The sequence below is a fragment of the Vigna angularis genome, chromosome 2 (assembly GCF_016808095.1).
Source record: "Vigna angularis cultivar LongXiaoDou No.4 chromosome 2, ASM1680809v1, whole genome shotgun sequence".
Lineage (NCBI taxonomy): Eukaryota > Viridiplantae > Streptophyta > Magnoliopsida > Fabales > Fabaceae > Vigna > Vigna angularis.
This window is the reverse complement of record NC_068971.1, coordinates 23034743-23047659: the sequence shown is the minus strand read 5'-3', so window position 1 is coordinate 23047659 and position 12917 is coordinate 23034743. Positions and strand designations below refer to the sequence as shown.

Genomic DNA, 12917 nt, shown 5'->3' with positions numbered 1-12917 from the left:
CAAGAGCCTTTCCTATATCAAGATTTCCAATGATGTAGGGAATAGTGAAACTCCCTGGATCTTTGACTTTTGGAGGTAGAGATTTCTGCATAATTGCACTGCAATTTCCTTGCACTTCAATTATTTCCTCATCTAAATACTTTTTCTTTTTACTGAGGAATTGCTTCACATATTTTGCATAAGCAGGAATTTGTTGTAGTGCTTCAGTCAAGGGCATAGTAATCTGAAGTTGATTAAATATCTTCTTGAATTGATCCATTTGTCTCTCCTTATCCTTTTGTGAAGTATTTTTAGGATAAGGAAGTTGTTTCACCAACACTTTCTCTTTTTGACTTCCATCTTCCTTCTTGTCTCCACTTTCTTCTTCTTCAATTACCTTCTTTTGATCATCCTCTTCTTGTGCTTGAATCTCTTTATTTGTTGGCTTCTCCTTGTAATCAAACCCCACTTCTTTTCCACTTCTGGTTATTATGACATTACATTCCTCCCTGAGTTGAACTTCATTCTTAGCCACAATTTTTTTCTCAGATTTCTCATTAAGCTTCTTAGCAAGTTGACCCACTTGTGTCTCCAAGTTTCGAATAGAAGCTTCAGTGCTTTTATGGTTGGAGATGGATACTTGCATGAATTGGTGAAGTGTTTCCTCCAACTTTGAAGTCCTATCAGCTAAAGAAGGTTATTGTTGAAACTGTTGTGGTGGTGGTCTACTAGAACTAACCTGACCCATGCTAGGATAAGGTCTACATCCTTGATTATAATTTCCAAAATTTCCTTGACGACCTTGATTTCCCATGTAATTAACCTCTTCATTTGCTTTGGTCTGAATAGCACACTGTCCATTTTGGTGTTCTCCACCATACAGTTCACAGCCTTGCACAGTTTGATGATGTTGTGCCTATCATACAATTTGATGTTCCTTGGGTAGTTGTGACAACTTTTTCATTAAAGACTCAAGTTGTTGAGTCATGATTTTATTTTGGGCTAACAAGGCATCTTGGGATTGCAATTCAAACATTTCCTTCTTTTGGGTTTGCACTCTCTCACTTTGAACATCATTGTCACTGGATGCCATATTATTAATTATTTCATGTGCCTCATCAGGTGTCTTCCACCTAATGTTACCTCCAGCTAAGGCATCTAGCATAAGCTTTGTGTGAGATTTTAATCCTCCTAAGAAAAGGTTTAATTGAGTGGGAACGTCAAACCCATGAATTGGAGTCTTTCTTAGCAACCCCTTGAACCTATCCCATGTTTGACTCAACGACTCTTCAGGCTCTTGTTGAAAGGAGGATATTTCCTTTTTGCCTTTATTGATCTTGGAATGGGGAAAATATTTATTCATAAACTTTACCACTACATCATCCCAAACAGTCAGACTTCCTTCAGGAAAATAATTGAGCCAAAGCTTGGCATTTCCAGCCAAAGAAAAGGGAAAAAAACTTAGTCTGATTGCTTCATCTGCCACATGTAAAATTTTCACAGTGTTACATATCTCATTAAAAGTTGCCAGATGATCATAGGGATTTTCATGGGACAGTCCAGTAAACTGATTGCTCTGAACAAGGTGAATCAGCGCTGACTTCATTTCCATATGAGCAGCATTCACCACAGGTCGGGCTATACTATTGAAAGATGAAGGTACAAACGCAGAAGCATAATCTTCCAACGTATGCCTAACTCTTGGTTGTTCATCATCGTGATTTCCCTCCATATCCTTATCCTCTTGATCTGAAGAAGAAAAAGTGTTGGAAGTAGCAGACAAGCTAGGTTCTCTAGCTTCTTTTTTCCTATTTTCTTTCCTACGTCTACTGTTATTCCTACGAGATGTTCTCTCAATCTCAGAATCAAACAATAAATTTTCAGATTTTGTTCTGCTTCTCATGCAGAACAACAATCTCAAGTGATCAACCCAAAAAAATAACAACAGAAACAAAACACAATATATATACAAAAATTAAAAATAATGGATATACAGATAATGGAACAGAATTGAAATTGATAAACAATGAATAATTGAAATAATAATAACAATCAAATTCCCCGGCAACGATGCCAAAAACTTGATAGCTTTTTGGCAAGTATACCAAATCGTTCAAGTAATACAGTGAATTAAGTTAAGAGTATCGTTCTCCCAAGGGAATTTGAGTCACGTTATTCAATTAAAATTATTTATCAAGATCAATTACTGATGATAACATTTGTGATTTCAATTTGTAAATTAGCATGAAATTAACAACGTAAAAATATTAAGATTGAAAAATACGATAAAAGATCACTGGACAACATAGATTCTCTATTCAAGCATTCACATAAGAGTATCTTGGTTTAATTCCTTAAAATAAGTTCTAAAATTATCTATTGAATTAGATTCAGATGTTGAGAATGACCAAAAGCACAAAAGCTATTCCTAGCGTAGTTACTTTTAGTTTATTTTCTTACGTTTCTGGTTCTAAAAATACTTTCCAGTACAAAAGAAATTTTAAAAAGAATTATACAGGAAATTTACATTAATGTGTCGTCATACAACCAATTCCAATGAACAGAAAGATTAGCCTATCCTAGACATCTCAAACGTACTCTTTTCAACAATTCCTTGGAGAAAGTGAAGTCTTGATGTCTTGAAAGGTCTCCTAAGTTCTCCAGTATTTTTCTCGCTTTGTTCGTGTGTCAGAAGTAAGTTTCTGTCTTTCTGTCACTTCTTTTAAAGCCACTTAACTTCATTAATTCGCTCAGCCCACATGTACTGGTGTGCTATGCGAATTTTGTTAACTGATGCACTTTAACTGATGTTATTTGCTCAGGGCACAACGAATTTCCTTCTTCTGGCAGTGCGAATTTTGGCTTTCGCTTTGCGAAAATTGGTTGACAGAGTCCAAATAACACACCCTTTCCTATACAATATTTTACATAACAATCTACTACCTATTACAACTTTTCAATGAAGAACAACATGAATAATTAAAAGATTGAGCTCATTTATAAGTGTAAAAACAACTCTTTTTCACACTTATCAAGCACCGCTCGCCGTTCAAGCGCCCCTTCAGGGGTGCCCAAGCGCAACGCGGCAGTAGATGTTTTCTTGTTCTTTTTTCTTTATTTCTTGGCTGTTTGGTTCTGTGCAGGTGGCGCTGAGGGCTCTCTGTTTTGCCCTCAGCTTGAATGAGAAGAGTTTGTGATTTTTAGGGACTAATGCTTGATGATTTATGTGTTTGTTTTGTGAATCTCTATGTGTAGGAATGACCTCTTCATTAGGAAAAAGGATCAAAACTCTTGATAGCAAAGACAAAGGAACCAGGAGGAAGGAGAAGCAGCAGTTCTACTCTAATAAGTTCAAAACTGTAGCTTATGAGAGATACTTCCCAACTGTGGAGGGAAGGAGACTGCTCATGGAGCGGAAGGTGGCCAACATACCATCCTTGGCTCCTCAATTTGAAAGGGAGCTGAAAAATAGAGACTGGGGCCACTTGGCAACCTACCTCACACCCGCCAACATTGCCATCATCAAGGAATTCTATACAAATGCAAAAGCGTTGGGGGTAGAGCAAGAGACGTACTTTAGCTACGTAAGGGGTAATAAGGTTTCTTTTGATGTTGACACCATTAACAGTTTTCTAGGTACAGACTGGGAGGGGGAGAAATGCCAGTATGCAATGTCCATGATGGAAGGAGTGGACTATAATGATGTGGAGCGAACTTTATGTGTGCCCGGAGGTCACTTTCAAAGAAACAACATTGGGGCACCTATTCACATCATAAGACCCCACCTCACGCCTCTGGCAAAGTACTGGATGGCTTTCACTCATGCCAACATCCAGCCATGCTCCCATGTGTCAAACATCACTATCCAGAGGGCCATCTTCCTTTACTGTGTTCTTAGGGGTCTCAACATCAACATTAGGCAGGTTATAGCTAATGAAATCCAAAGTTGTGCTCGTGGTGCAAGCAATAAGGCACCCCTGGGACACTCCTCCTTGATCACCCATCTTTGTTAGATTGTAGGTGTTGATGTGTCCAGACCACCACGGGAGCTTCCAAGAAAGGAATTGGACGCAACTTACTTTACACACTACTTACTTTACACACTACTGTGCAGTGGATGGGCTAGGCCAACCAGTGCCACCACCACAACCGCCTAGTGCTCATCCACTGCAGCCGCCCAGGGCACACGAGAGAGCACCACCACCAGCCCAGGAGCCAATTCATGAGGCCACTCCTTTTCAGATGCGGGACATCTACCTGTCTCTATTGGATGCTAGACTGGCTGCTCTATACATGGGCGAGAAGGAGCTGTTGAGGACACTGACGTCCACCTTTCCTGAGCGACAGTTCAAATCTCAGGAGGACTTTGCAGACCGAGTGGCATGGCTCGTTGACCCAGCACAGGAGGGTGGTAGAGCTGAAGCAACTAAAGCTTCAGCCATGGATGAGGACACTAAAGATGAGGATGATGAAGATGAGGAAGCTGAGGAGGATCAGGACTCTAATGATGATGAGTGATGAGTTGTACTTGGCATCTACTGATGGATGCCACCTTTGTTCTAGAACAGGATTTCTGTTATTTTACTGTCTTTATTGCTTTACTTTATTTTGCTCTATTTTCATTGTTTCCCTTTTGATTGTAGTATAGGATTATTGTACTCTGCTTGAATGAACTACATTGCTTTGGTTCAACTATGTTTTGTTTTGTGATAAGTATTGCTTTGTGATGCTCTAGTGTATTGATTGATGTTGAGATGATGCATGATGTGCTAATATACAGGTGATGGCTCATAGTGTATGAAACAGGTGCTTGAGGTAAAATTTGATTGAGATACTAAGCAGGGTGTTTTTCTGAATTATGGGACTTGAGAGTTTACTTGTGTGAGTTTTGGGCTTCAGAGTTATTGTGAATAATTGCTATTACTTTGGAAGCATGAATGATTTTGCCCAAATTTTTTGTGATTGAATTACTTGCTTGCAATTTTCATATGATCAAGGCCATCTTTTGTTATCCCTTATTCTTTTAGCCTTCACATGATTTTTGTCCACTGAAAAGAAAACAATTTGTTCTAACCTTTGAACCTTGAGCCTTATGCATGTTTTGAAAACCCTTTGTGAAAATCTTTACCTTGAGTTAAGTTGAGAACATTTGTGAGGTATTGATAAAGGTTCAAGTTTGGGGTTGCTGGAAAGATTGAGAAAGGAAAAGAAAAAGCATTGAGCTAAGCAGTGAGTACAGGAAAAGCAAAAGCAAAAGAAAAAGAAAGATGAAAAGAAAAGAAAAGAAAAGCTCAATGCAAGGGAAAGCTGAGAAAAAGAAAGAGAGTTTGTGCTTGAATGATGAAATCATAAATTTCTCTCTTAACTCAAGGATTTTGCTTACTAGAAAAACCAATTTTCTTCTTAGCCCAGCTAAGTTACAAGCCATGAAAAGCCCTTGTGATGAGAACTTGTTTGTGAGCATGTTTGATTGTGGTTAAATGAAAGGCAAAGTTAATTTATGTGATATTGTGATAGCAGAGTGAAAAAGACATCAAAACCTCACTATACACCTTTGAGTTGAGTGATACACTTTTGAGTGCTTGAGTGATACACTTTTGAGTATTTAAGTGAAACACTTTCCGTGGTGAGGAGTAGTTCTTTGAATTTCTGATTACATCTTTGCTTGATTGATTGATCATTCTTAAGGATAGCATCTGTTGAAGTATATGAGCATCACATTGATTTTAATTGAATTAAGGCATTTGTTCATCTTGACTGACATCTGTATGTTGAGTTGATAAAAGTGATCTCTTGTTTTGGAAGAAAAAGTTTTTGAAAAATGTTGAGTCATTGTAGTGATTGTTTTGAAAAGCTGAGTTACATTCTGTTTTGCTTGAGGACAAGCAAAGTTCTAAGTTTGGGGTTGTGATAACGATTGAAAATACAGTTATCTGTGATGTAATTTTGACACTAAATGCACCTTTTTCTGCTTACAAACTTGCTTGGAATCATGTTTTTCTGTTAAGTTGTGTGAATAAGAGAGTTGAGGTTGAATTTGATGGTTTTATGACTAATTTCCCTTGTTTTGGCAGGAAATGAGATAATATGGAAAGTAGAGATGAAGTTCCAAGGAGATGGAGCTCAGAAAGGCCTGGAAAAGCACCAGAAGGGAGGAATGCTCGAAGCTTGGGCGCCCTTTTTGGAGGCTTAAGCACAGAAGAGTGTCGCTCACCTCCCGGGCGCCCCTTTTGGGCGCTTGAGCGTCAGAAGCACGAAGCTTGGACTCCCCTTTTTTAGGCTTAAGCGCCAGGAACCACCGTTCACCGCCCGGGCGCCCTAAGTGCGGCGCTTGAGCGCCAGCGACACGGGCTTGGACCTTATTTTTGTTCTGTTTTCGCTCTATTTAAAGGACCCAGACGTCCTAGGTTTCGTATCTTTGGCTTGAGGAGCGCAGCAGCACATTCTTGCACCCTCTAGAGGCGGATTTGGTGCGGGAGCTTCCATCTTCTACTTTTAGGGTTTTTCTATCTCATTTTTCTCCATTGTTCATCTAGTTTCACCATGTCTATGGTGAACTAAACTCTATTTGTTGTTGGGGGATGATGTAACCTTGTGAACTCTCATGTATTTGAATTGATTCTTAATAACATATGCTTTTTCATTAATTGTTAGAGTAATTCATTTGTGATTATTGCATGCTTCGTTTAACCTGTTCATAGTGTGGTGTATGAATTGTATGAGTGCTGGGAGGGTATGAGTCTTGGTCGTCTTAAAGCTCTTGATCTTCACATTTAATTACTAGGAATGCTAGGAATTGCATGAACTGGTGATTAAGGACAGACTTATTTCGTCGAGCGATCGGGTTTAAGTGATTTAGTGAGTGACGTTAACATTAATGCATAAAGAAGAATTCTTACATACATGAGAGGGAACTTGGTGAAATCTAACCCCAACAACATACTCATCCCATATTAAAAACAACATTCATTCATCACTGTACTATTCTACTATTGATCAAACTGCATTCATATTTAATTTTCTATTTTTGCATTTTGAAACTAATGATCTCGTTTTCTTTAAGTCTTAATTAATCAAGTTATTGTCTAGTGTCGAGATTCCTTTGGGATACGATACTTGGTCTAACCATTTTATATTACTTGGCGATTCGGTACACTTGTCGATTCATCAACAATGTCGAGATGGCGGCATCAGACGTCTATATGGCGGAAAAAAATGACTTTTCACCTACCAGTTAGGCATATAGAAGTCGGTTAGGAGGGGCCCCGACGTCTATAATATTATAGAAGTCGGGGCCCCTCCTAACAGACGTCTATATGCCCAACTTATTTACGAAAATGCCACTAGTCAATAATTTACGTTGGTTATTTTGTGGTCCGACGTTTAAGGGGTGACGTTAAAGGCCATTTCTGCATTAATGATATGTCTCTTTTTGACTTAACCATCCATGTTTGTATATATTTTTCCCTAGTATCAAGTGTGTTACCAGAAGGTTGAGTGGTCTGAGGTTCAGGAAATCCATATATGAAAGCCCCACCTTGGTCCACAATGACTGTGTCCATGTACCTATAACAAGAAAGTTAAGTATATTCTTAAAATCTTACAATCTAAATATAATTGGTATTGAAGACAATGAAATATCTTACGTGAACCATAGTTGTATGATTGAAATATTCAACATCTTCGCTCCCTTAATGACCTCTAGTGTATAATTTAGAGTGATATATAGTGATGCATGACACTCGAAGCCAAATACTAGTGCAACTACTGGTCCTCTATTCAACCTGGGTAATTTTTTCATTAGTTTTGTTAGAGGATCATCCTTTATTTCTACCATGTCATCATCTTCAAGGATCACAGACTGATGCATGGGTTGCTTCTCAGGACGTAAGAGTTGAAATAAATATTTTCAAAGTAGTTTATCAATATTTATAAATTTAACATAAAAATATTAATAATAAAAATATAATACTTGTTGTGTGCCAATGTATGGCTTGATCAATTCTTTAGCTCAAGCTATAAATGTGCCTATAGCCTCCCCCACAAATTGGATTTCTGAAGTTGGCATAGACACTTGAGCATGGGGATCACGAAATTCATCCATCGTCACACGCATGTGGTGGAGTAATAAGGGAGTACCATGAATATTTTGTCCTCCTTCAACTACTCGTCCGAAAACCACTACGTGTGGGAGATTTGTATCAACCAACAACTCATATTGACCTAGTTAGTAGGATCTGCAACAGAGAATGAGCCTTTTGTGCTCACACAACGTCATATTGGAGCATTAGTGGGCAACCCCATGCTTGCTTGGGTCATGGACTGAAATTTTCTTCAACTGCTCTTTGAATTTCTTATTGTTGTTGTAGCTGCTCCATGAAGTGTTGCTCCATAAAACTCATGCATTGGTTGAGCCTTTCGTCTATTTAGAACTACATCTTCCTCTATGCCTCCTGACTTAAGGATTCACTACTTCTTTGCGTAGTGCAAAAGTAGTCTCGAAGACCAATTGGTCCTCCAACGTCACACACACGCTTTGGGTGCTCTGGATTTCCAATGACCATTCTAGGAATATCGTCCCTACCTTAGCCAACAAAGGAACCCTGAGTTTGTTGCTCAACCAAGTCATCATGCATATGACACTGAAGTTTGTTACATAAAACATTTATACATTCAATAGACTGTTTATCTGTTCAGAATTTGTACTTAAAATTCTTTGTGATATCAATACAGCTGATTGTGATGTCATGTTCCCATCAGACTTAGTCCGAGCAGCCTTCCACATCTCGTGCCTAGCAGGTGCAGGTGCTAAGTTAGGGGACTCAAGTTCTAAAGCCTCTACATGATTATTTCTTATCTTTCACTCGAATAATGCCTAACCCATCTCGTGATAGTACATGTTGTGCATCATTACGTATTTGTCTTTCTTGGGCTGCTAACCTTTTACCCTATCAAACCCTGTATATTCATAAGTGTAAATCACAATTGAATGCCTTATCCCACTATACCAAAACTTTAAGAAAAAAACATGTCACTCTCCAAACTCTCTAGATGCACGAAACTGCATCCACTCCTCTTCAGTTATTATGTACTTCACACAAGGAGTTTCATGTTGTTTGTCTTCAAACACATATAGACATGTCAGCCTTGTCCTAAAGTCCCTCCATCTAATCACTATGTGCGATAAGACTTTCTTTCTAATTTATACAGTGTTTGGAATATCAAAATTTTGTTGTTGAAAAAAAAACGTTAGTGATATAATTAAATCATTTTAAACAATATATCAATTTTGTTTTAAGTAAACATACCTGATTGTCCTGTCATAGAAGGTTTTTGTCCATCTCTGGGACGTCATCCCAAGATGCAATGATAATAAAGAAATGGGCTTTTGCCAACATGCCCAAATAGCTCCTAAACTTTTCTGCATGTGGCCCTAAAGGCATACCTAATCGAGGGATCAATCTTGACCACCAAACTCTCCATGGCAACGCATCCGGGTGTTACATCAGACAATCGAGTCACAAATCTACAACGTCTGCTCTTTCCTTATCTGAAGCTCGTCATACATGAAAACACAATGTTAGTACAAACTGTAAACGTGATAAAAAAATAGAACAAATTGTAAACGTGATAAAAAAACAAAAAAAAAACTATTAAGGTATTGTTTTCTTTCAGATCCCTTCATTGTGATCACTCTAAATTGCATTGATGTCATCAGCTACGTCATCCACCTGCCCTTCAATGGGTCTTGATGAAAAAGATATCGTTTAAAGTATATCCAAAGAATCTTCATCATCATATATTTGTGCATGTTTTTACCTTCCAATACCATTGACCATTTTTTATTGGTTGGATCATTGACATAAAATATTTGTCTTGCTTTACTAGTCATAATAAATGGTTCATCCGTGTAACTCATCTTGCTAAGGTCCACCAAAGTGAACCCGAAGTCAGCTATCATCACATCGAAATTTATATCAATCCATTTACACTTGAAAACTTGAACTCTAAATCTAACATAATCAACTTTCCATATTTCTTGTGCTATTCCAAAATAACTCATGGATGTTGTAATTGAAATTTTATCTTTAGAATTGATGAAATGTACAGCCTTAGCTTGTAGTCTAACACCACTATTTTGAACCTTATCACATAAATCTTTTTCTTAAACCATGGTAAGAAAGTTTTGATATGTTCATTAAGTTTTCATTTTTCACTCATTTGTGGGTATATGCAGACTTTGTTTCATCAACATGTTGCAAAATGTAAGGAATCACATAACAATATTGTTTAAGATCTACAAATGAGCTTGATCAACTTCTTTTCTACTAACACTTTCAATTTTTACTCCTCGAACACCCTTACCTTCACATTTACCTTCATGTCTACTCTTAGGAAGTCCCACTGGTTCAAAACTTGACATATAACTTGAACAAAATTCAATGACTTCTTCTGCAACTTATAGCTCTATGATTGAAGCTTCCGGTCGATTCTGATTCTTGATATATATCCCTTTAAGATTTTCAAGTATCTTTCAACAAGGTACATCTCCGTCAAGAATAGCAGCCCACATATCTGAATTTCCCTGACTAGATGAACAATCAAATAAACCATGATATAAAAAAATGAAGGTGGAAAATACATTTCACATTGGCACAATAATGTGATGGTCTCATTGTCTAGGACTGGATATCATCATGGAAAACATCACATATTTTTTGTTCATGAACAACAAAGGAGAAAGATTGTATATCATCAACAAAATATCCCATGAACTATCTTTGCTACTTAAGTGTTCATACCATCAATTGCAAGTGCAAGTCTTAAGTTTCTTGGTTTTGCACCAAATTTTGAAAATGTTTTATTTATCTTCTTCCATTGTGGGGAATGAATTGGGTGTCAAAGAAGATTATCACACTTTCTTTCGTCAATGTGTCATTTAAGGTTCTTTGCATCTTCTTTAATTGAAAATAATTGTTTAAACTTAGGTATTATAGGCAAGTACCACACCACCTAAGTAGGTGGACTATCATTGCCTTCATCACCATTTTTTTTCAAATTTATTTTTAGGTTTAATGTCTCCATAAGTCCCTATTTATATCCAGAATTTCAAATAGGACCCTTTTTTTTTGGCATCTCAATTGGGTCCTTATTCTTGTAAAATTGAATCAAATAGGGACTTTCCGTCAAATTGATTAAACGGTGTTAAAGATTGTGTCACCTGACATGCTGATAGTGTTGTTTTAACATATGTGTCATTAAAAACGTGACTCAATTCTATTATTTTAAATTTTGAATTAAAAAAATTAAGTAAACAGAATGGAAATTCAATTAAAGAAAGGACAAAGTTGGAAATTGGTATTATTCATTCTCTCTGCAATTGCTATATCGAAATGAAATTGGGGAAATTTGAGTCACAGGGCTCATCATTCATCCACAAAATCGTTGTTGTTGAAGTAGATGCAAGTGTTGGTGGGGGGAAGAACATCGGTTTGAAACAAGTTGAAGCACGACCACCTTGCTCATCTCGCTGTGGCCCACCATCGTTATTCATCTACACCGTTAGTGTCGCTGCAGAGTCGCGAGCCTCCACAGCCACCACCATCAGAATCGCGACACACCCCATCATCTCCTTTGTCAATCAAAGCACAAAATCGCAGAAACCTAAACAGAGAAAACCAATTCGCAAAAATCATCATCGCGCGCCTCCACTATCATCATCCTCGTCGGAGCGAAAGTCGCCGCCACCAACACCATGAACCCCAATCCGCGCAAAGCAGACAACCCAGTCGCACCACCCAAATCGCCAGCCTCTATGACCACCGTGACACAGACAGAGTTCATCCAATCTTACCTCGCGCTACCATGGACACCGTCGCGAGAACCTTCAGACCATGTCCTTCCATCATCGCGAGTGCGCCGCGACATCTTTGTCTTCTCCACTATCGCATAACCAGTAGCGTGTTCCTCTATGCCAGATCGCAAGATTCAATCTCCTCCACGCTCCAACTGCAAGCACTAAAACTATCACTCTCCACCATTACCGGACTAGCAAAGCCAAACCAGAAAAACCCAAAAACCCCCAAATCTGGCCACAACAGAAACCCTCAAAATGCATCCAGAGCACCACAGTGAATCTCTATTCACCTCCTCTAGGCCAGAATCCCAATCGCAACCTGAAGGGAAACCACCATCAAGGTTCGTGCATTCCCAATTCAAAAGAACCAAAACGCAGCCATGGAAATTTGGGACGCAGGAGCGAGAATGTGGAGGTAGAAGAAGAAACAGAAAGTCTTTATTTTTCCCACTTTGCCCTTTCAAAAAGCTTATTACACCATCATGCATTCATAACTTTTAATACAAAATTAATTTATAATGCCACGTCTCATTAACTTGAAGTTTAACCATGCCATGTAATCAACACTTAAACGGTCATTTGCCTAATTTAACGGCAGACCTTTAATTGCTCAAATTTTACAAAAATAAGATCCAATTGAGACGCCAAACAAAAAAGGGTCCTATTTGAAATTCTGGATAAAAATAGGGACTTATGAAGACATTAAACCTTATTTTTAAACCGTGATAAGCCACATTGTCAACACCCAATTTCGTTCGGATTGACTAAATGATAGGTCTCTTTCTATTTTTGATTTGTTTTATTTTATTTTATGCATTTTCATTTTATTTTATGTTATTATTTTTAATTTCATTTTACTATTTTGTATTTGATTTAGTGGTTTTTTTTTAAAAAAAAGGGAAAAGCAAAAAAAAAAGAGAAAAGGTTTGAAACGTGAAAAAGAAGAAGGAAAAAGTGTTTTTTTTTTAGGGAGCAGTGTACGTGTGTGTTGGAATGAGAGGGAGCAAAACATTTTCTGCATAGTGCTGGGGTGATGGCAGAGGCGGCTTGTAGGGTACTGGTACAATCCGTTTTGGAGGAT

The 12917-nt window shown here is 37.9% G+C and overlaps 1 non-coding gene across 1 annotated transcript; it reads left to right on the top strand.

The window, feature by feature from the left end:
• The first annotated feature begins 1202 nt into the window (after positions 1-1202).
• On the top strand, positions 1203-1309 carry LOC128195682 (small nucleolar RNA R71). Its single transcript, XR_008247479.1, has one exon. It is a non-coding gene; the product is annotated as a small nucleolar RNA R71 (small nucleolar RNA).
• Positions 1310-12917: the final 11608 nt, after the last annotated feature.